The sequence below is a fragment of the Balaenoptera borealis genome, assembly GCF_965194805.1.
Source record: "Balaenoptera borealis genome assembly, chromosome: 1".
NCBI classification, from domain to species: Eukaryota; Metazoa; Chordata; class Mammalia; order Artiodactyla; family Balaenopteridae; genus Balaenoptera; species Balaenoptera borealis.
The window spans coordinates 117788353-117813225 of record NC_138860.1 but is presented as its reverse complement, the minus strand read 5'-3'; the positions used below and the strand labels follow the sequence as shown (position 1 = coordinate 117813225).

The window sequence follows — 24873 nt, the reverse complement described above, 5'->3', positions numbered from 1 at the left end:
AATTGACCTCAAAGGCATTTTCTAGTGTGACCATCTCTTGGATTTGGGGGTACAAAGAGAAAGGCTATCCCCTGTGGGGGGTTGAGGGAAAGACTGCTAGTTATTCTCCAATATCTAGTCTCCCCATCTTTTTTCTTTTAATGAACCTTTAATTTTAGAACAGTTTTAAATCTCCAGAATTTTGCAAAGATAGTAGTCCCATGCCCAGTTTCTTCTATTATTAACCCTTTATTTTATTATAGTACACTTGTTACAGTTGATAAACCAATACTGATACATTATTATTAACTAAAGTCCATACTTTATACAGATTTTCTCTATTTTTCCCAAATGCCCAATTTTTTTTTTTTTTTTTTTGATTCTAGAATCCCATCCAGGATACCACATTACATTTGGTCATTATGTCTCCTTAGACTCCTCTTGGCTGTAACAGTTTCTCAGACTTTCCTTGTTTTCGATATGACCTTGACAGTTTTTAAGAGTACTGGTCATGTATTTTCTAGAATATCTCTCAGTTGGGATTTGTCTGATATTTTTCTCATGATTAGACTGAAGTAATGTGTTTTGGGGAAGACCACAGAGGTAAAGTGCTGTTCTTATCACATCACATCAAGGGTACATACTATCAACATGATTTATCACTGTTGATGTTAACCTTGATTACCTGGCTTATGGTAGTATTTGTCAGGTTTCTCCACTGTAAAGTTACTCTTTCTTTTCTCCTTTTTTATAGTGTATTCTGGAAGAGTAACCCACACGTAAGGAGTGGAGAATTATGTTTTACCTCCTTAAGAGCAGTGTAACCAAGTAAATTATTTGGAATTCTTCTGTATGGAAGCTTTGCCTATTCTCCCTTATTTATTTATTCAATTTATTTATATCAGTGTGGACTCATGAATATTTGTTTATATTTTGTGTTACCATCCAATACTACTTCATTTTTTTTCTCCTTTCTTTTATTGTAATAAGACCCCACCCCCACCCACAGTTTTTAGCTGGGTAAGTGGCTGTCATGAATAAGACTTCATTTCTTGCTTTGCAGACCCTGCCCCATGACTGGGAGAGACCCGGCAAGCCCGGCGTGGGGTGCAGATGAGGACGCAGTGGGGCAGCTGCCTGCTGGCATCCTCTGCACTGCCTTCTGCCCCCACCCGGCATGGGAAGTAAAGATCAAACTGAAAGGGAGGGAGGCGTGGAGGGAGGAGCTGGGGGAGTGACGGGAAGCACATGAACTGGGGCCGAGAGGGTCTTGGTGCTCCGGCCGGGTGTCAGGCCTGAGCCTCTGAGGTGGGAGAGCCGAGTTCAGGACATTGGTCCACCAGAGACCTCCCAGCCCCATGTGTTATCAATTAGTGAGAGCTCTCCCAGAGATCTCCGTCTCAATGCTAAGACCCAGCTCCACTCAACAACCAGCAAGCTCCAGTGCTGGATGCCCAATACCAAACAACGAGAAAGACAGGAACACAACCCCACCCATTAGCAGAGAGGCTGCCTAAAGTCATACTAAGTTCACAGACACCCCAAAACACACCACCGGAAGCTGTCCTGCTCACCAGAAAGACAAGATCCAGCCCCACCCACCAGAACACAGGCACCAGTCCCCTACACCAGGAAGCCTACACAACCCACTGAACCAAACTTACTCACTGGGGGTAGACACCAAAAACAACAGGAGCTATGAACCTATAGCCTGTGAAAAGAAGACCCCAAACACAGTAAGTTAAGCAAAATGAGAAGACAGAGAAATACACAGCAGATGAAGGGGCAAGGTAAAAACTCACCAGCCCAAACAAATGAAGAGGAAATAGGCAGTCTACCTGAAAAAGAATTCAGAGTATGATAGTAAAGATGATCCAAAATCTTGGAAATAGAATGGAGAAAATACAAGAAACGTTTGACAAGGACCTAGAAGAACTAAAGAGCAAACAAACAATGATGAACAACACAATAAATGAAATTAAAAATTCTCTAGAAGGAATCAACAAAAGAAAAACTGAGGCAGAAGAACGGATAAGTGACCTGGAAGATAAAATATTGCAAATAACTACCACAGAACAGAATAAAGAAAAAAGAATGAAAAGAATTGAGGACAGTCTCAGAGACCTCTGGGACAACGTTAAATGCACCAACATTCAAATTATAGGATCCCAGAAGAAGAAAAGAAAAAGGAAGAGACAGAAAATATTTGAAGAGATTATAGTTGAAAACTTCCCTAATATGGGAAAGGAAATAGTCAATCAAGTCCAGGAAGCACAGAGAGTCCCATACAGAATAAATCAAAGGAGAAACATGCCAAGACACATATTAATCAAACTATCAAAAATTAAATACAAACAAAAAATATTAAAAGCAGCAAGGGAAAAACAACAAATAACAGACAAGGGCATCCCCATAAGGGTAACAGCTGATCTTTCAGCAGAAACTGTGCAAGCCAGAAGGGAGGGGCAGGATATATTTAAAGTGATGAAAGGGAAAAACCTACAAACAAGATTACTATACCCAGCAAGGATCTCATTCAGATTCAACGGAGAAATTAAAACCTTTACAGACAAGCAAAAGCTAAAAGAATTCAGCACCACCAAACCAGCTTTACAACAAATGCTAAAGGAACTTCTCTAGGCAAGAAACACAAGAGAAGGAAAAAACCTACAATAACAAACCCAAAACAATTAAGAAAATGGAAATAGGAACATACATATTGATAACTACCTTAAATGTAAATGGATTAAATGCTCCAACCAAAACACATAGACTGGTTGAATGGATACAAAAACAAGACCCGTCAAATGCTGTCTACAAGAGACCCACTTCAGACCTAGGGACACATACAGACTGAAAGTGAGGGGATGGAAAAAGATATTCCATGCAAATGTAAATCAAAAGAAAGCTGGAGTAGCAATTCTCATATCAGACAAATAGACTTTAAAATAAAGACTATTACAAGAGACAAAGAAGGACACTACATAATGATCAAGGGATCAATCCAAGAAGAAGATATAACAGTTGTAAATATTTATGCACCCAACATAGGAGCACCTCAGTACATAAGGCAAATGCTAACAGCCATAAAAAGAGAAATCGACAGTAACACAATCATAGTAGGTGACTTTAACACCACACTTTCACCAAATGGACAGATCATCCAAAATGAAAGCAAATAAGGAAACACAAGCTTTAAATGACACATTAAACAAGATGGACTTCATTGATATTTATAGGACATTCTATCCAAAAACAAAAGAATATAATTTCCTCTCAAGTGCTCATGGAACATTCTCCAGGATAGATCATATCTTGGGTCACAAATCAAGCCTTGGTAAATTTAAGAAAATTGAAATTGTATCAAGTATCTTTTCCAACCACAATGCTATGAGACTAGATATCAATTACAGGAAAAAATCTGTAAAAAATACAGATTCATGGGGGTTAAATGATACACTACTAAATAACCAAGAGATCACTGAAGAAATCAAAGAGGAAATTTAAAAAAATACCTAGAAACAAACGACAATGAAAACATGACAACCCAAAACTTATGAGATGCAGCAAAAGCAGTGCTAAGAGGGAAGTTTATAACAATACAATCCTACCTCAAGAAACAAGAAACATCTCAAATAAACAAACTAACCTTACACTTAAAGCAATTAGAGAAAGAAGAACAAAAAAACCCCAAAGTTAGCAGAAGGAAAGAAATCAAAAGATCAGATCAGAAATAAATGGGAAAGAAGCAAAGGAAACAATAGCAAAATTCAATAAAACTAAAAGGTGGTTCTTTGAGAAGATAAACAAAATTGATAAACCATTAGCCAGACTCATCAAGAAAAAAACGGAGAACTCTCAAATAAATAGAATTAGAAATGAAAAAGGAGAAGTAACAACCGACACTGCAGAAATACAAAGGATCATGAGAGATTACTACAAGCAACTATATGCCAATAAAATGGACAACCTGGAAGAAATGGGCAAATTCTTAGAAAAGCACAGGTTTTGGAGACTGAACCACGAAGAAATAGAAAATATAAACAGACCAATCACAAGCACTGAAATTGAGACTGTGATTAAAAATCTTCCAACAAACAAAAGCCCAGGACCAGATGGCATCACAGGCGAATTCTATCAAACATTTAGAGAAGAGCTAACACCTATCCTTCGCAGACACTTCCAAAATATAGTAGAGGGAGGAACACTCCCAAACTTATTCTACAAGGCCACCATCACCCGGATACCAAAACCAGACAAAGATGTCACAAAGAAAGAAAACTACAGGCCAATATCACTGATGAACATAAATGCAAAAATCCTCAACAAAAATACTAGCAAACAGAATCCAACAGCACATTAAAAGGATCATACACCATGATCAAGTGGGGTTTATCCCAGGAATGCAAGGATTCTTCAATATACGAAAATCAAACAATGTGATAAACTATATTAACAAATTGAAGAAAAACCATATGATCATCACAATAGATGCAGAAAAAGCTTTCTACAAAATTCAACACCCATTTATGATAAAAAACCCTCCAGAAAGTAGGCATAGAGGGAACTTACCTCAACATAATAAAGGCCATATATGACAAACCCACAACCAATACTGTTCTCAATGGTGGAACACTGAAACCATTTCCACTAAGATCAGGAACAAGACAAGGCTGCCCACTCTCCCCACTATTATTCAACATAGTTTTGGAAGTCCTAGCCACAGCAATCAGAGAAGAAAAAGAAATAAACAGAATCCAAATTGGAAAAGAAGAAGTAAAACTGTCACTGTTTGCAGATGACATGATAATATACATAGAGAATCCTAAAGATGCTACCAGAAAACTACTAGAGCTAATCAATGAATTTGGTAAAGTAGCGGGATACAAAATTAATGCACAGAAATCTCTTGCATTCCTATACACTAATGATGAAATATCTGTAAGAGAAATTAAAGAAACACTCCAATTTACCATTGAAACAAAAAAGAATAACATACCTAGGAATAAACCTACCTAAGGAGACAAAAGACCTGTATGCAGAAAACTATAAGACACTGATGAAAGAAATTAAAGATGATACAGACAGATGGAGAGATATACCATGTTCCTGGATTGGAAGAATCAACATTGTGAAAATGACTATACTACCCAAAGCAATCTACAGATTCAGTGCAATCCCTATCAACCTACCAATGGCATTTTTCATAGAACTAGAGCAAAAAATTGCACAACTTGTATGGAAACACAAAAGACCCCGAATAGCTACAGCAATCTTGAGAAAGGAAAACAGAGCTGGAGGGATCAGGCTCCCTGACTTCAGACTCTACTACAAAGCTACAGTAATCAAGGCAGTATGGTACTGGCACAAAAACAGAAATATAGATCAATGGAACAGGATAGAAAGCCCAGAGATAAACCCACGCACCTATGGTCACCTTACCTTTGATAAAGGAGGCAAGAATATACAGTGGAGAAAAGACAGCCTCTTCAATAAGTGGTGCTGGGAAAACTGGACAGCTACATGTAAAAGAATGAAAGTAGAACACTTCCTAACACCATACACAGAAATAAACTCAAAATGGATTAAAGACCTAAATGTAAGGCCAGACACTATAAAACTCTTAGAGGAAAACATAGGCAGAACACTCTCTGACATAAATCACAGCAAGATCCTTTTTGACCCACTCCCTAGAGATAGGGAAATAAAAACAAAAATAAACAAATGGGACCTAATGAAACTTAAAAGCTTTTGCGCAACAAAGGAAACCTTAAACAAGACGAAAAGACAACCCTCAGAATGGGAGAAAATATTTGCAAACGAAGCAACTGACAAAGGATTAATCTCCAACATTTACAAGTAGCTCATGCAGCTCAGTATCAAAGTAAACAAACAACCCGATCCAAAAATGGGCAGAAGCCCTAAATAGACATTTCTCCAAAGAAGATATACAGATTGCCATCAAACACATGAAAGGATGCTCAACATCACTAATCATTAGAGAAATGCAAATCAAAACTACAATGAGATATCACCTCACACCAGTCAGAATGGCCATTATCAAAAAGTCTACAAATAATAAATGCTGGAGAGGGTGTGGAGTAAAGGGAACCCTCTTGCACTGTTGGTGGGAGTGTAAATTGATACAGCCACTATGGAGAACAGTATGGAGGTTCCTTAAAAAACTAAAAATAGAACTACCATATGACCCAGCAATCCCACTACTGGGCATATACCCTGAGAAAACCATAATTCAGAAAGAGTTATGTACCACAATGTTCATTGCAGCACTATTTACAATAGCCAGGACATGGAAGCAACCTAAGTATCCATTGACAGATGAATGGATAAAGGAGAGGTGGCACATGTATACAATGGAATATTACTCAGCCATAAAAGGAGACTAAATGGAGTTATTTGTAGTGAGGTGGATGGACCTAGAGTCTGTCATACAGCGTGAAATAAGTCAGAAAGAGCAAAACAAATACCGTATGCTAACACATATATATGGAATCTAAACAAACAAACAAAAAAGGTTCTGAAGAACCTAGGGGCAGGACAGGAATAAAGATGCAGACATAGAGAATGGACTTGAGGACATGGGGAGGGGGAAGGGTAAGCTGGGATGAAGTGAGAGAGTGGCATGGACATATATACACTACCAAATGTGAAATAGATAGCTAGTGGGAAGCAGCCGCATAGCACAGGGAGATCAGCTCGGTGTTTTGTGACCACCTAGAGGGGTGGGATAGGGAGGGTGGGAGGGAGACGCAAGAGGGAGGGGAATATGGGGATATATGTATACATAGAGCTGATTCACTTTGTTATACAGCAGAAACTAACACACCATTTTAAAGCAATTATACTCCAATAAAGATGTTAAAAAAAAATGACTTCATTTCTTATTCATGGGAGGGATAGATTGGGAGTCTGGGATCGACATATACACACTGCTATATTTAAAATAGATAACCAACAAGGACCTACTGTAAAAAAATAAAAAAATTTTAAAAAGTGCTTTCCCACAGTGCTAGTTGTGACCATATATTGATAGTTAAATTCTAGCCAGTGAGATGTGAGCAGGAGTGATAAGTACTTCCTTCTTTTCGTCTGTGTGTTTGTGGAAATGTGACATGAAGCTAGAGCTAGAGTAGCCATCTTGGCCAAGAAGGTGACCTTGGAAGTGGAGAACACACATGGTGGTGAAATAACATAAGAGCCTTGGTCCCTGACACTGTGGAGCTCCACAGAAACACTGAGACTGACATGACTGACTGTATGTTACCTGGGATAGAAAAGTTCTATCTTGTTTAAGCCTCAAAGGTTTTCTGCAGCTCCCAGAAGAACATAACGCTGACTAACACAGAATACATGAGCATATGTACTTTGTAAGTATGTATATATATATATATGGGATGGCTCAAAGGAATGAAATTGAATTAAAAAACCCCACCAGAATCTTCTATTTATTTTTCTAGAGAAGGGGAATTTTGTTATATTATTATTCTTTTTAATTTTAGTAAGGATACAGCATGGGTAGGAGGGTGTGGTTTGTTAGCTGCTTGATTCTCTGACTTCCTTTGTTTTGGGAAATTCACTAAGATTGGCTCTTGAGTCACAAATATAAGACAAGTTTTACCCATTATTCTTGGAGTAAACTGTGAGGACATCTGAAACGTCTCTGCAGAGGATACAGAGTGTTCTGTTTACTAATTTAAACTGGGTGAGTCTTTTGCTGTGTTTTTGAAAAAAGAAGAGGAAAGATTTTCCAAAAAAGATTTATTTAGAGAAGTGCGCTGGTGTTCCCTGACATGGGGTTAAGATTGAAAGACTGAGACTGTGAGAAATTCACTGTGGATTTTTCCTTTTGTCTTAACTGGCCGTGGAGTTTTCTCCTCGCTGTATGTTGGGGGGTTGAGGGGACAGACAGTGCCCCTGCTTGGATGCAACTGGTGGAGGAGGTTGAACGGGCTACAGGGGGCTCTGCGGAGTATACAGCTTGGGAACTGGGGAAGGAGTTGTGTGCGAGTAACTCTGAGAATGAGGGCAGGTGGTTTTAGCGTGGAAGAGTGATGCTGCCACAGCTTAACATAAAGTTTGCAAGGTGCTTATGAGGTTGCACGATACAAAGCCAAGGAGTGATGACTGCAAACATCAACTACAAATAAAATGTTACACTTATGAACTTTGGGTCCATGTGGTTCAGTATCAGAGCAGCGTCACAGAGCAATACAACCCACTGAAGAAAAGGAATTTCTGAATACTGTAGCCCAACTTCTTTACTCAGATCTCAAAAATCATGAATAAGACTCAAAGAAGAACATAACAATTCCCTTTCTTCTCTTGTTTATTTCCATTACAGCCCATGGCTATTCCAGAAGCCCTTCTCCACAGTTCCTGGAAAGCTCTCTTCATCTCAGACCCTCACTGATTTTTCTCTTCCTCCCCTTCCTCCCCTTCCTCCCCTCATCTGTTCCTTTATTATGTTAAGTTGACCTAGCCCAGCTTGAGCAAGACTCTTTTCAAGGAGGGGATGCAAATGAAAAATTAGGATGGAAGTTACAGGGTTCTGTTGTTGCAGGCTAGATGATGTTGCAGATGTGTTATCTATCCACCCAATTTTATTAGGGGAAGTGACAATATGAACACTAGGGTGTAAACTCTTTTCAGATTATAAGCTCCATGAGGGCAAGGACTTTTGTCTTCTATTCGTTGCTGTATCCCAAGTGCCTAGAATGGTATCTGACATATATTAGGCACACTGTCAATACTTGTTGAATGAATGAATAAATGTACCCAGACAAATGCTCTTCCAGATTCCCTTGTAGCTAGGAGTGGCCATGTGACAGTTCCGGCCAATGACATATAAGTGAAAGTCTGCTGAGAGTTTCTAAGAATATTTTTGTTTCCCTGGAAGAGGTTCTGATATAGCTGGCATGGCTCCTCCATTTTTCTTCCTATCTTGAATGACAGTGTGATATCTGGATCTACAGCAACCACCTGTGACCAGGAAGTCACAAGCATGAGAGAAAATCCATGAGAAGCACAAAGGCATTGATGTTGACATCCACAAATTTCAGAGCCAACACCAGAAGCAGCCCATCTCCAGACTTCTTGTTACATGAGAAAATCAGCCTGGGCTTCCCTGGTGGCACAGTGGTTAAGAATCCGCCTGCCAATGCAGGGAACACGGGTTCAAGCCCTGGTCTGGGAAGATCCCACATACCGTGGAGCACCTAAGCCCGTGTGCCACAACTACTGAGCCTGTGCTCTAGAGTCCGTGAGCCACAACTACTGAGCCCACTTGCCACAACTACTGAAGGCCACGTGCCTAGAGCCTGTGCTCTGCAACAAGAGAAGCTACCACAATGAGAAGCCCGTGCACCGCAACGAAGAGTAGCCCCAGCTCGCTGCAGCTAGAGAAAGCCCACACACAGCAATGAAGACCCAACGCAGCCAAAAATAAATAAATTAATTAGTTAATTTAAAAAAAAAGAAAATAAGCCTTTTTATTTAAGCCACTGTTATTCAGGTTTTCTGTAACTTGCAGTCAGACATGAATATAACTAAGGGAAGAAGGAGAAAAACTGTAAATATTCTCATAATAACAATTTCTATTTCAAATCATATATGTGCTATCATGGGTCACTTTTCTTCTGCTTAACGTGAGACTTTTGCAAAAGATGTTGACGAGATCAGGAGTCAGGTTTTTGCAACTCAGGAAAAGCTTTTGCACATAGGATTTCTATGGACTTTGAGAAGCTTTTGCACATAGGATTTCTATGGACTTTGAGAAGGAAGACTTCTGTTTGTCCTTAAAGTAGGGTGGTGCTATGGGCTGAATTGTGTCCTTTCCAAAATTCATATGTTGAAGTCCTAACCCCCAATATGCAGAATGTGTATTTGGAGACAGGATCTTTAAAGAGGTAGTTAAATTAGTGGTTACCAGTGGGGAGAGGGAAGGAAGAGGGGCAAGATAGGGGCATGGGATTAAGAGATACAAACTACTATGTATAAAATAAATAAGCAACAAGGATATATGGTACAGCACAGGGAAATATAGCCATTATTTTGTAATAATTTTAAATTGAATATAATCTACAAAAATATTGAATCACTATGTTGTACACCTGAAACTAATATAATATTGTAAATCAACTATACTTCAATTAAATAAAAAGAGGTAGTTAAATTAAAATGAGGTCATCAGGGTAGGCCCTAATTCAATAAGTCTGGTATTCTTATAAGAAGAGGAAATTAGTACACAGATGTGTACAGAGTAAAGACCATGTGAAGACACTGGAAGAAAATGGCCATTTATAAGCCAAGGAGAAATTCCTTAGAAGAAACCAACCTTGCTGACAACTTGATCTCTGACTTCTAGCCTCCAGAATTATGAAAAAATAAATTTTAGATGTCTAAGTCACCCAGCCTGTGGTACTTTGCTAGGGTAGCCCTAGCAGACTAATACAGGTGGGTATCCAGACTTAACCTGCTGCTAACCGTTGGTTCCAGAGTTTTCCACATGGGGTGCTGTTGCCAGGCGCTCATGGTAATATCTTCTCAGCACCCTCATGCTCTGTTCCTTGGCTCAGGTTTTTATTTCCTTAGAATCTAGGCTGAGGATTCTCAGGCTTTGGTCATAACACAATCACCTGTGTAGAGTCCTCAACTACAAATAACCAGGTCCCACCCCCAAAGATGCCTGTTCGGTAAGCCTAAGCAGGACCCAAGAATCCTTATTTTTAGAAAGTTATCCCAGGTGATTCTGATACCCCCAGAGATGAGAGTCAATACTCTCATCTTCTATCCTAAAGGCCAGGTACCATCCCCCTGAGTGACTGTGTCCTGAGATGGATGGCCAACGTTCCTCTGTTCTTTATCCTCAAAGAGACTGCACCCCCTCTTTCAGAGGAGACTTTTGGGGATGTGTATGACCAATTTTTAATAGAGAGGTATAGCCTAAAGATGTCTACGGCAGACATAGGACAGCCCTGGTTCGGGGGCCTCTCTCCCACACACAGTCCCTTTCCGTGTAGTGGCTGACCTTTGCAGCCTCCTAGATTTGTCCATATTCCAGATGTGGGAGACAAAGGTGAGTGTTTTTTTGCTGTAGATCAGGAGTTGAAGAGTAGCTGGTGGGAGGAAGAATGAAGCCAGGCAGTGAGGGATTGTCAGGGCTGAGGTCACTGGGGGTGGGCAAATGACCTTGTTAATGGGCAGAATAAGGTAGTCAGGGTTGCTGGAAGAGATACTGATTGTGAGCTCTATACCAAGAACTGGATTTGTCTTTGCATCTCCAGTGCCTAGCAAGGAGTTGTGAAAAAGAATGAATGAACGCGTAAAACAATACCAGAGTGAGAAGAACTACCATGATACAAAGTGCCCAGAAGTCCTTCCAACCCTACCTTACTGGAAGCTTCCATATTTAGCTCAGGAATTGAGAATGAAAGGGAAGAAAGGACATTGAGGTGAAGGAAGAGAATGAGCAAAGGCACGGGTTACAAAATAACCTGATGTAACTCTTATATTTTGGAACTGTGCTGTCCAGTAGAGTAGCCACCAACACATGGCTATTTAAATCTAAATTAACTTAAATGTAAAATTCATTCCCTTAGTTACACTGGCCACATTTCAAGTGCCCAGCGGCCACATATAGCTGGTGGCTACCATATTGGACAGCACAGGTATAGCACATTACTATTATTATAGAAATTTCTGTGGGACAGTGTCCTTTTAGGGTGAGGTAGAGAGCACAGCACAAGTTGAAGAAGTGGCCAGGGGTTGGGTCCAAAGGACCTTTTATGGCATACTTAGGAGCTCAGACTTGATCCAGAAAGCAATGGGCAGCTATTGAAAGAGGTTTTTTTCTTACTGAGATAAAATATATATAATATAAAATTCACCATTTTAACCCTGTATAAGTGTACAATTCAGTGGCATTAAGAATATCACATTTTTGTGCAACCATCACCACTCTCCATCTGCAGAACTTTTCCATGACCCCAAACTAAAACTCTATACCAGTTAAATAATAAATCCCCAATCCCCTCACTCCAGCCCTTGGTAACTACTATTCTACTTTCTTTCTCTCTGAATTTGACTATTCCACATATCTCGATTTATACAATATTTTATTTTAGGTCTGGCTATTTCACGTAGCCTAATGTTTTTAAGGTTCATCCATGTTGTAGCATGTATCAGAATTTTGTTCCTTTTTAAGTTTGAATGATATTCCATTGTACACTACAATTTATCCATTCGTCCATCGATGAACATTTGGTTTGCTTCCACCCTTTGGCTATTGTGAATAATGCTGCAGTGAATATGGGTGTACAAATACCTGTCTGAGACCCTGCTTTCAGTTCTTTTGGGTATATATCCAGAAGTGGGATTTTTGGGTCATATGGTAATTATACGCTTAATTTTTTGAGGAATAGACATCCTGTTTTCCATAGCAGTGGCACCATTTTATATTCCCTCCAACAGTGCACAAGGGTTCCAATTTCTCCATATCCTTGCCAACACAAGTTGTTTTCTGCTTGGGGGATAATAGGCATCCTAATGTTGAAAGGTTTTAAAGGGGAGGTTCATAGATGCCTAGAATCCATTTCCCCTTTTCGGGTAAGAGCCCTTGATTTCCCTTAGGGAATCCTGCTCCCACCTCTCAGTTCACGCGGGTCAGGTGAAGTACAGCGGTGGTAGGCATGTGATGTGCCCACGAGCAAGCAGTATTTCATCCTCCAGGTCACAGTGATTGGCTCAGAGGTTAACACGTGACCCGAAATGGACCACATTGGAATCAATCCAGGATTATACTGGAACTCTTGGGAACAAGGTTCTCTCTGCTGAGGTTGCTAAGCTTCTACAACGTACACCTGGAGCTGCTAGGGGCCATCTGGTCACCACGAGGAAAGCCTTCCTAGAAATGAACCAACTTCAACACAGAGTTCAGCTTTACCTCTGAACACCTGGGTCCACTTCTCAAGTTGTAAGAACCAATGCATTCCCTCTTTTGCATAAGTCTGTGTGGAGCGAATTTCTGACACTAGTGATCAAGAGAGTCTTGCAAAATATAGACCGATACAGAAAGATTTGCATTTTAGAAACATTTCTTTGATGACTCTGAAGGGAAGATTTGAGAAGGCAAATCTGGAGACAGAGATGTAGTTAGGAAGTCATTACAATAGACAGAAATAGATGGCCACATACTGTAGGAAGTGGAAGAGTGCCAGGAGGGGCAGAGAGAAAGACACGGGATCTAAGCCTATTTAGGAGGCGGTGTGATTAGAACTGTGTGACTGATCGTGCTGGGGGCTCAAGAAACAGCAGGACGACCTCAAGTTTCAAGGCCTAGGGGACTGCGGATGGAGATGCCCTTGACTGAGATGAGCAATACGAAGGGAGATGTAGTTTGGTGGAAAAATGAACTATTCTGAGCACGTTGAGTTTGAGGTGTCTGTGGGGTGTCCATACAGAGAGGCTTAGCGGGAATTTGAGCAAATGAATGAGAAGCTCAGGTGAAGGATGAGAGCTCGAGCTGGGGGTCTGGGAGGTGCTGTCTGGCTTTTGGAGCCTTGAAGCTGGATGGGGTGACTCAGGGAGGGGGTGTGTGGCAGAGGAGCATGGACTGAGGTTGGAATTCTGGGACTTGCGTGTTCAAGGACCATTTGAGAGAAGAACTAGAGGTAGAGTAGGCAGAGAGATCGGAGGCAGGGAAAGCATCACAGGAGGAAGGGTTTCGTCAAAGGCAATGGAGGGACCAGGCAGGTGAGGCTGGACAAGTGTCTCCTGGACCCCTGAGCAGGTTCTTTGTTGGAGGCAGTTCTTGCTGCTGGGTTTTGCTTTGAGGAGGCCACGTGGTGCCATGAAAACAGCGAGGGCTTTGAAATCAGATCCCACCGCAGTGCTGGTGTGATGATGGGCAAGGGTCCCAACCTCTCTGAGCCTCAGTCTCCAAATCTATAACCCACAGATATTATCCCACTTACACAGGATTGTTGTGAGGCCTCAAGGAGATAGTGATAAAGCACTGAATGCGGAGCCCGGCGTGTAAGTGTCAATGCACATCAGCCTCTTTTTCTCTTTTCCTTTTCCTCCATTTCACTGCCATTGCTGACCGGCCTCACTGCTGTCTGTTTCCTCCAGTCTGAGATGAGGCAGGGCCGCCTGGAAGTGCCTGAGCAGAGGTGGATCTGAAGTCACCCTCTTGCTCACGTAAGAATTAAAATTAAGGGTGGTCTGTGGTGTCAGTAAGCAGCGAGGGGCACAAGAAAGAGAGAAAAGGGGTGTAGGGATCTTGCTGATTGAAGATAGGAGACACTGGCTCTTCAGAACCCCCAGGGCTGTGAAAGATCTGTGACTCCAAAGGGCGAGCTGAGAAAAGCAGAGACCCAAGGGCCCCGGCCAAGGCCAAGGCCGCAAAACAGAGGGCTACAGGTGGCTATCGATATGGACCCCTACCCAAGGCAGAGGGCCACTCAGGAAGGCAGAACCCTGGCAAGGAACTCATGGAATTAAAATGAACTGTTCACTCACAATAAGGAATATTTCAGGGGTAGCTGATTCTCCCTAGCAGCAAGATTTTCCAGGCTGTTTTCTATTTTCACAGGAGATTTAAGCCCCAAAGAAGATGGACTTGAGGAAATGCATTCACATCCATACCTACACCCACACAATCACTCTACACTATGTGTAACCTGCCTTATAAACTGGCAGGCTATAGCTGGGGTAACCTCTTCTTACCGCAGTCCCATTGGAAGAAACTTTCTGAGTCCTACCTCACATAGAGGGCAGAAGCAATATAAAGTTACTCAAATTTTTTAAATAACATTTTTATTCACAATAACCTCTTAAATGATATCCTATAAAAATGTAAATTATTTTCTCCGCTGTTACTTATGAGCAATATTATAACAACAAGAAAGGAATCTTAAAAATGATCTAATTTCATGTTTTACTCCAAATGTGGCCAGGGATAAAGGTACCGGTGACTGTGGTGTCTGGAAATGTAGATTTTCAATTTGCAAGTATTGGTGGCCTCCGAAGGACTGATTTAGTTGGTCAAGCTTAAAGAGAGGGAGGCTCTTTGCAGAAACTGGGATTATGGATAATTTTTCTCTTTTTGAGGATTTGAATTTCAAAAGATGTTATTCAAAGGTTGTTGCAAGTATATTTTTGTTCAGTGATTTGTAGAAACTGGTTTAGTTAATCGATCCAGCTCATTTATATTAAAATGATATTTTTTATTTGGTTTCACACCAGCCCCTGGGAGGTCTGAAGAGTGAGGAATTTCATATTCATGCACAGAGACACAAACAATTAACAGGGAGGTGGAAATGGAAACAAAGAAACAAATATTCCAGAGAAGGACTTGAGGATGGATGGAGATGGTATCACGGCGTCAGCCAGAGAGCTCAGTGGTCCCTTGCCAGAATTCTGTGCTTCTCCCCAGTATAGTAATCCAGTAACTCAGGGTTCCCAGGCAGCAGGTGTTATTAATCCCTCAACTCAGGGTGCACTTTGCAGTTTGTTTGTTTTTTTTAATGCCCTGTTGCCTTTTGAGGGTCTGGCTGTGATTCTTCTGCGTATACCTCAGAAAAAGCTCAACTCACATTGGCTCTTAAGAGACCAGAAAGGTTAGCAATCTCTCCTCATTGTCTTGCCTGTAGCCTCTGGATGAGACTTTTAGAGTTAAGCTCAAACTTTGCCTACCCATATGGAAGTATCAGTAGGCACAGAGTTTTATCATTCCTTTTATTTTTTTGACAACTTCAGAACTGATGGCTCTGACAACTGGCTCTTAAAGTGTTTAACTGGAAGACCAGCAGATGGCGCCATTTGTCATTTATTGACACCCGCGTATAAAAGCGTGTGGCATGGCTTATTGCCTCTTTTAACTTGGGTTGTATTATAAGTAAAGTGTTTTCGACTGTTTATTATGCATGAGCCCAAATTCTATGAATGTGTAACATTGTCTCCTGTATTTCCCTTTTTTATAACATCATTTAAATTCCTTATTAATAATTTAAAAATGTTCTGGATTTTAATCACTTTTCTCCTCACTAAAATATCTGATGAAGAGATGTTTTCTCCCCGGCTGAAGGTGAGCTAGAGGAAACCATCAGCAAGGAAGGAAGAAGAGAATCTCACTCTTGACTTAAGCTCACGGCCCCCTCATGCACCACCTCATCTTTTCAGTTTAATTGAATAGCATTTATTTAATTAATAAAAATATCTGTCTAGTGCAGGTTTCAGAAATCCAAGGCTCGAATAGGCTGCCATTAATAAAGCAAGTCTTTTTATATCCAAGTTTAATTATGGTGGTGTTTGTTTGATAGCTTGTTACTGTAAATAAAAGAGATAAAGGCAGCCCTTCACTGGAGTAGCTCGAGAGCTGTGAAATATGTACCTAATTAAAACTATTGGTGTAAGAGGCTAATAAAGTACATGTGCCTACTAGATGTCTTATTCTAATGAATCTCAGCTAATTTGCTTTGACTGATGAATTTCGGTGTTAGTGGTAGGGGCTGAATAATTATGAAATTTATCACAAGATACAAGAACTCATTAAGGATTACTCAGGTTGAGTCAGAGGAATGTTTTCTTTGTCAAGAACACAGGCCCTGACCAACATAATTATGGCAATGCCAAAGAGTAGCCAGATTCCAATCCAAGCCCAAGAGAATGTTCAAGGCCAGGAGGGGAGCATGTTTCTGGGTGGAGGCAGGGTTGGGGTGGGAAGTGGAACTGCCAGAGACTGTCGGCTCTGGGAGAAACACCTGTGTGGCGCTCAGGCCTGAATTTTAAATAGAAGCATCCACTGCATACAGACTTCCTCACGGATGGGTCTAACGACAAGGACTCTCTTCTCACTTTTTTCTTGAAAACATTTTCCCACCCTTCACGAAGAAAAGCAAATGCTAGCATTTATTTAGCAAGGACACTGCTGCAGGAAGCCCATTCAGCCTTAAACTCTTTTTTTTTTTTTTTCTTCTAAGTTTTAGCGTTCTAAGTCTCCTGGTTTATTAGTGAATCTGATTTCCTTAAGTCCTGATCGGGAGACCCCAAAACTGAGGCCACGATTGGAGCCCATTTGGCCAGTCTCACATAACCACTTGCAGATTGCCCAGGAGGTTAAAAAAAAAAAACAAAAAATACCCCAGTCCATCTGTTTGGATTTGAAGTGGAAGATACTGACTGTTACAACATGCGTTGCTGGCGACACAGAGAAGAGCTCTCTTCCCCACCATGAACTGGATGTTCTGCTCCTCACCATTCAGGAACCAGAGCGGAAGGCAAGGACACACCTAGACACCTTCCCTAGGACAAGACACAGAGGCAGTAGCACTACCGCCCTCCTGCGGGCACGCGGGATCCCAGCTCAGGAAATGAGAGCAGCGAATGGAAGGCCACTGAGAGCTGGGCTGGTTTCAACCTCTCCTTCTGGGGACCAGAAGGAAGTGGGGAGCAGGGATGGGGGGGTGGGAAGGAGGGGCAGCAATGCTCCAGCGAGCGACACTCCAGCTGGAAGTCATGTCAAACAAGTGGAGACCCATTTACCGTAGTGCCCCCTCCACCGGTAGAGAAGGCTGTCTCAGGGCTACACGGAGGCTTCATGCCCTAGACCCCAAGGCAATTATAGTGTGAGGGGGTTCTCTTCTTGTTCACAGAGGAACAAAGAACTTTAAACTCTATGACATCAAACCAGAAATATAAATGTGTATAAAATGTATATACACATACACACATAAATATCTGCTTCTAAACGTGACTTAAAATGAAAACAAACAGAAATTCAACTTGTAGGTATTTTACAACCAAAGCTTTCAAATCAATTAACCTCTTGTTTGGTTTTTCTTTCCAAAAATAACTTCGGCACCAACTTTTTCAATTTTACTTTCCTTTGAGGGGAAATGTCAGGCACGACATTAAGTGAAATTTCAACCTTCTTGCCAAAGAGTAAAACTTATTAGATAACTTGTTGAATTTTATAATTATTGCTTCTAACTCAGGAAGGCATCTCTTTTTCAGAAAAGGAAACATCTCTGTGATTCTGGACAGGGCAAAGAGTGATGCAGGTTTTAGGGTTTCCCCCTCTCCATCCCCCCTTCTTCTTGACTCTTTTGCCTAAGTAAAGTGTTAATAATAATGATAAATATTAAGTGCTTACTGTGCACTAGGCATGGTGCTTTACAGTGTTATATATAGTCCTCAAAACAACCATAAGAGGTAGAGACTATTATTGCTTTCATTTTACAAAAGAAGAAAGTTGCGCACGCTAGCTGAGAGCTGAGGGCACCTGCCCCAGGTCCCACTGAGCGGTGGGTCAGCCTTCACCCAGGTCTGTCTACCTAACTGCTACGCAATGCTGTCCTCTGACTGAAATATGCTGTTACCTTGAGAAACTTCCAGACCTTTACCACAGTTTTTCCTTATCACTTAAGCAAAAAGGATCCATAGCTCTAATGCAAACTAATGCCAGATCTGCAGGTTCAGATGAAAGCATGGAGGGTGGGTGAGCTTCTGTCTTGAAGACTTTGCTTAAGTGACTGTTTGTGGGAAGGCAGGAGGCTGGGCACTGAAAACTGAGGCAGGGGGTCAACACTGGCGGGGCCCCTAGTTTGTGTGCTTGTTTTCCATTTGGAGCTGGTTGAACAGTTCAAATGTCAAGGGCTTGAGAACCTATATTGAGGGGCCTGATCGAAATCCCCGAGGAGATCTACCTGTCTCCTGAGACCTTGCCCCCTCCCAAGCCGTGATTTATATACATTGCTTTGTCTTTTACGGTTTCCTGAGTTAGTTGTCTCAGACTAAAATTTGCGTGTTATAAGCCTCACCGTGCATGATTCCTTAGGTTTTTAATTACAAACTGTAGTTTTGACATATTAAATCATGCGTGAGGTAAGTTTACTGTAATAAACCCCTATTAACCCCCTACAATTAAGAATTTACAGTTCTTTTGCTGAACTTTTTATTGGATTTCCAAGGAGGACACTTGCACAACTGATTGCAAAGAAACTTTTAGCCTATAACCAGCAACAGAGGAGAGTGAGAATATGACTTAGGAAATAACTTTGTATGTGGAGCCAGACTTCTTGTTTTGGCAAACTGTCTCCTTGAGGCCTTGTGACAACCCTGTGAGACAGGCACTGTTGGCCCTATTTTACAGATGAACAAACTGAGGCACCGGAATGTGATATAAATTGACCAAGGTTACACAGCCACTGAGTGGCAGAGCCAGGGCTTGAATCAGGCCACCTGGCTCCAAAATGCATGCTCTAAGCCAGAGTCTACACTGCCTCTGTCAAGAAGAAGAAGAAGAAGGAGAAGGAGAAGGAGAAGTGGAGGCACAAGAAGAAGCAGCAGCACATATAGCATTCACTATGCCCCCAGCACTGTCCTATTACATGTGTCAGCTCTCTATTCTCAAACAACTCTATGAGGGGTGCCATTATCCCCCTTTTATAGATGAGGAAACTGAGACACAGAAAGGCTAAGCGACTTACTTGAGGTTCCACAGCTGGTAAGCAGTAGAACTAGGACATAAGCCCAAATGGGGCTGCAGAGACCCTGCTCTTGCCCCCAGGTGACACTGTCTCACCCTCTCCATGTCTCCCACCTCCCTGACCCATCCCAAGCCCCTCCCAGGGGACCTCAGCCCTAGCAAACCTGCTCCCCTTCCTCTCTCCAAACCCACTGGGCACTTTCCAGCCCCAGGCCTTGGACACCCCTGTTCTCTGGGCCTGTAGGGCTCTCTCCGCTCTGAGGCACACAGGCTTGGGTTTGGCTGCTGCCCGGGCTATCCCTTGGCTGAGCTTCTCACACCCCATAAGGCTCAGCTTCCTCCTGTGTAAAAGGGGGTCAGCCCCCCCTCCACAGTGCTCTGGTGACTTTCTGGGTGATGCCTGTCGAAACCTGGGTATGTATTAAGTGTTCAAAGAGGGGCAAGGCTTTTGCATTTCTTGTTCCCAAAGCCCAGCTCAGGTCCCTTCCTCTGCAAATTCCTTTGCGTGGACAGTATAAACAGCTGGCCTCTGAGCCCCTCAGCCCTCTGTGTCTCTATCTCTATTTAGCGTTAATCATTGCTTGTTTGGTATTGTGGCTACTTCTGTGTGTGTCTGACTTTCCCACTAGACTTTGAGGTTCTCAGGGTCAGAGACTGTGTCTTATTCATCTCCATGTCTCCAGATTCAACACTGAGACCTTGTACATACAAATCTCCTTTCAAAATTTTTGGTGGATTGAGTTGAAAAACAGTGTGGCAGAACCGTGGGCTCCATTAACTACGCACTACATGTGCCAAGTGTCAACCTCAGGAAGGCTGGGGGTCACTCCCACCATGGCGATTAGAAACGAGTCAGGCCACTTCCTGCTTCATCTGTTCTTACGCTCTACCCTCCACTTCTCAAACCACCAACAGCTTTCCTGATGGAGGGTTTCCTCCCTCAGTGTGTTTCCATTGCTGCAGGGTACCCTGGAGTCCCCAGGCTGGGCCGTACGAGTCCTGTAGGTGATTGGCGTAGCCCTCTATCATTGACTGGGATGCTGGCAGATGTGCCAGACCTGCTTCTTCCCCAAGTCTCCTTCAAATGACCTTCCCTGAGGCCCAGAAATTCTGACTTACAATTTTTTTTGAGTGAAGTTTTTAAAAAAATGTTATTGAAGTATAGTTGATTTACAATGTTGTGTTAATTTCTGCTCTACAGCGAAGTGACTCAGTTATACATATATATTATTTTTCATATTCTTTTCCATATGGTTTATCACAGGACATTGAATATAGTTCCCTGTGCTATACAGTAGGAAGGACCTTGTTGTTTAGCCATCCTATATATAATAGCTTGCATCTGATAATCCCCAAACTCCCAATCCTACCCTACCCCACTCCCCCTCCCCCCTGGCAACCACACTGACTTACCATTTTAGATTCAGACCATTGTCTTCTAAAATGTTCTAAATTGATGGAGGCATAGGACACACTGTCCAAGGCGCTATACGTTATCCTAGCATCCCTTGGCGTGCCTTGTTTGGCAGCCTCATAGCAGAGAGCAAGGCCCAGAAGGATTGGGACCTGGAAGTAGCATCTTTTGACTGGGGTGTAGATGTGGGTAGAATGTGGGGAGAGGATTGTGTTAGCCACGAAGCCTAGGACATGGATGACTTGGGTGAAGCCAAGGGTCCTAGATGCAGCATAAGAGGAAGATGGGTAGTGAGGATGGGTGTCCCCGAGAGCCCTCTGCTTCTTGACTGCGCCTGGAGAGAACATGGGGAAGACCCCTGCTGGATTCTCAGCTAGTGGTTGAAGGCTACCCTGCAAAAGAAGACACTCAGTCCTCGTATTGCTTCCATTAAAGGGCAGAGAGGGAGAGAGGCAGTGTGCTCCGGCTGCTAAAAGCTCTGATTTGGGGCCATGCAGACCCAGGTTTCCATCTGGCTCTGCTGGGGACTAGCTCGGGGATCTGCGCAGGTCCTTAACTCCTCCGTACCTCCCCTTCCTCGTCTGTAAAATGGGGACATAGATAGTAAGCCCCATGTGGTTCCTAGGAGGACTAAAGGAGATTCAGGAGGGTAAGCACTCAATAAAGACAGCCAGTCTTACGAAGGGAGGCAACCCCCGCTACGCTCAACATCTGTGTCTGGGTTTCGCTATGAAAAGTACCAGACCAATCAGAGGGGCAGTGATTGGGAGCAGGCAGGCCCTGACTCTGGCCTGACGAACTCCCCAGTGTTAGTTCTGGGAGGATCCTATCCGAAGTGGTGTCTGATTCAGCCCTGTCTCTTAAAGGGGAGGAAATAGACCTAAAGAGATCGTGTGGCTTGACCTCCCATATAGCTGTGTCCCCATAGCTGAGGAGGTACCAGAGTTGGGCTTCCAACCAGTGCCTCGTGCCTTAGAGCCAGAGGCCCAGGGAGCAGCATGCTCTGTGAGGAAGGGCGGGGCATCCCCCAGCCCATAGCCATCAGCATCCTCAGACCACAAGGCTGCCAAGTCCATGATCCACGGGAAGAGGACACCCTAGGATGGCGGGTTGTTTGCAGTTGACTCTCTCAGGTGAGGACAATTTCTAGACATTTGGAGAACTTAGTGCCTTTTCCCTCTTTCTGACCCGCATTTCCTTACGTGAGGTTTTCCTTGTTTTCTGCCCAGGCTGGGCTTAGCTCCCGCCCCGCTGCTCTGGACTTGCAGATTTTCCCTCCCGCCCTGCTCCTCTGCCCTCCCTGGTTCCTATCAGGGACAGGCGGTGATGGAAATGATTGATTCCATCCGTCCATCCTCCTATCGTGATGCATCTTGGCTGGATGCTGATTCCAGGGCCGAGGCTCAGCACAGTCTGCTGGTTTTCTCTGCTCGGCAATAGGAACCGCAGGACCTCCTGGGGGTGTTGTCAGTGAGGACTGAGGACTTGACTGGGAATGAACTCTGCTTCTTAATCCCGCTGCCGTTCCTGAACCCAGAGAAACAGTGACACGGCCAGTTTCTCCAAAGGCAGGCCCGTCCGCTTGGTCCACGACAGAAGAGGCAGACTTGACCCTCAAGCTCCATGTGCAAAGTTCCTCTAAATCTGCATCGTCAACTGTCACGAGAAACCTCTCTGGGAATACTCCTTTCTAGAGTATGGAACAATTTGGAACCACAAGGACGAAGACATTGCTGTTTCTTAAGTGATAATAAAAGCATCACATTGGGGGCAATTTTGGCTGGACTTACTGTAAATGCCTTCCCATTTTAGTAGATCTCTTAAGTTCTCCTGCCCACCCTCATTTGTTTCCCAGGGATTTTGTGTAGCTGAAGTAATGTGCATGAATATTGCGTAACATTCTGTGACGGATACAATATTGTAGAAATAATTTAATAGATGACCTGTAATGAAAAGAGCGCTGGGTAAGTCACTTGGGTTGCAATTTCGCTATATATTTTTACATGGCCGGGGAGAGTGCTGTTGATGTGAATAGGCTGGTATTGATTTCATTTAAAATTTTCAACATCTGAATGATGTGAGCAGTGATCTGTGGGAAGATACTGCAGAGTGGCCGGCATATCCCCCGCTAACAAAATACCATTTTCAAAGGATTTTTCTATTGGCATTCACAAAGAGACTGAAAAGGGTCAGGAGAATGTTAAAATTTTCACTGACCAAAGAAATATGAATCACCATCTTCATTTTACTCTTAATTAATTGAGTTATTGGAGCTTATATAATCCTCTGTTAAATACCTAAAAGAAAGCAGGCAGAGACCTTGAGGTGTTGTATAGAAGACTTTGTTTTCTAAAGGTAGTGACTTCAATGACCCCATGAGAAAGTCCCTGACGGCACTCAGACTCCCCCTAGAAATGGATTTCAAATGTGGCAGCGACTCCTTAATGCCGCCCCATTAATGAGTTCCGATTCAGTGGTTATAAGTTACCATCATTTAACAAGAGGAGCACAAACTAGATTTTCAAACTTTCAGAGATGCAGTTTCTCGTGGTACCTGAGTCCACAAGTTGGAAAACAAAAAGGTCGAGGGGAGACAGACTTTGGGCCAGGACCTGCCTGGTGTCTTTTAATAGTACCTGATGGTAAACTAGGGGCACTGACCGGGTTGTATTTCCAGGGAGTGAGGGTTTTGAGGTGCTCTGGGTCTTATCTTGGAGAGAGGTTTCTAGTGCAAATGTGGGCAATCTGTCAGATGGCAGCTCTTGCCTTCGTCTCTCTGCTGGCCTGGGAGTGAAATAGGACAGGCAGGGGGACAGCACTGAGTGTGAACAGCCAGCCAAGTCCCCGGGGGGTAAAGGCACCTCTCAAGCAGCTCCATCCTTCTTGCCTTTCCAGTGTCTGGGCCTAACTTCCGCTCTGGTGGAGCAAAGAGACTTGAAGGGAAAGCACAGAGAGGGGGCCTTCCAGAGTCACCGGTGACAGGTGTGGTAGAAGAGCCCTCTGAACGTAGTGTCACCCTGGCCACGGATTCTTCTAGAAAACTCGTTGCAGCTGGGGCTTTTCAGGTTGTAGACTCCCTTGCCTGCACAGCCAAGCAGAGGGGGATGGTCAACCTTGGCAGAGGGGGCCTAAGACGAAGGACCCGGCCCCGCACACACCAGGCAATGGAGAGGGTCCCCTGGATCCTGCTCCGCAGGGAATGAACCAGTCCTGGCTTCAGTCCTGGCGGTGATCCAGGGCAGAGGAGCTGAACAGCGAAGAGGCTGGAGAGGAAGGCAGGACGTGGGCTCAGGGCTCACCCCAAGGACAATGGGAAGGTATGAACATGCTTTAAATCAACAGAGAGACATCATTCTCAAACACACCCAGATGCATGAACCAAAAGCAGTGCCAATACTTTTATTGACATTCTTAGTACGTAATCTAGATGGTAAAGCTGTCATTTCCATGGAACTCAGTTAAGCTATTTTCATTTTGAATAGAAAAGAAAATTCTGTAAACTTAACAAACAAACAAACAAAAAACTGAACTGGTTTCTCAGTGCTGACAGAGACATTCAAAGAGGCAACTCTGTTGCTGATGGACACCAGCCGGGCATGTGGCTAGGCCCAGGGTTCTTTCTCCAGACTGTGCTCTGCCCTAGCTTTCAGTGCCTTCCCAGCTGAGTCACAGAATGGGTAGCAAAAGCAGAAAATCCACCACAAATGCCTCCTCAGGAATCCTTCCACCAAACTCACACCCTGGAACGCAGCCACCCCGCAGATCATGGCCTGCCGCAAGGGTCTCCTACAGCCTCCTGCCAGCCAGCCTGGTGTGCCCATTGTCAGAGACAAGTCTTTGGGCTAACCATTGCCTCCAGAAAGTCCCAGAAAGCGCCAGTAGGTTATGGGCAGTCCCAGAAAGCTGGGGTGCGAGTGGGATAGCATTACATGATATTAAATTCAGGGACCCAGGAATTCTTCCTGGTCGGCCA

At 43.1% G+C, this 24873-nt stretch overlaps 1 long non-coding RNA gene across 1 annotated transcript; it reads right to left on the bottom strand.

The window, feature by feature from the left end:
* Positions 1-8426: 8426 nt before the first annotated feature.
* Positions 8427-12473, bottom strand: LOC309609489. The gene is made up of 2 exons (XR_014233434.1): positions 11033-12473; positions 8427-10986 (listed from the first exon to the last, which is right to left on the bottom strand). It is a non-coding gene; the product is annotated as an uncharacterized lncRNA (long non-coding RNA).
* Between the last annotated feature and the right edge of the window lie 12400 nt (positions 12474-24873).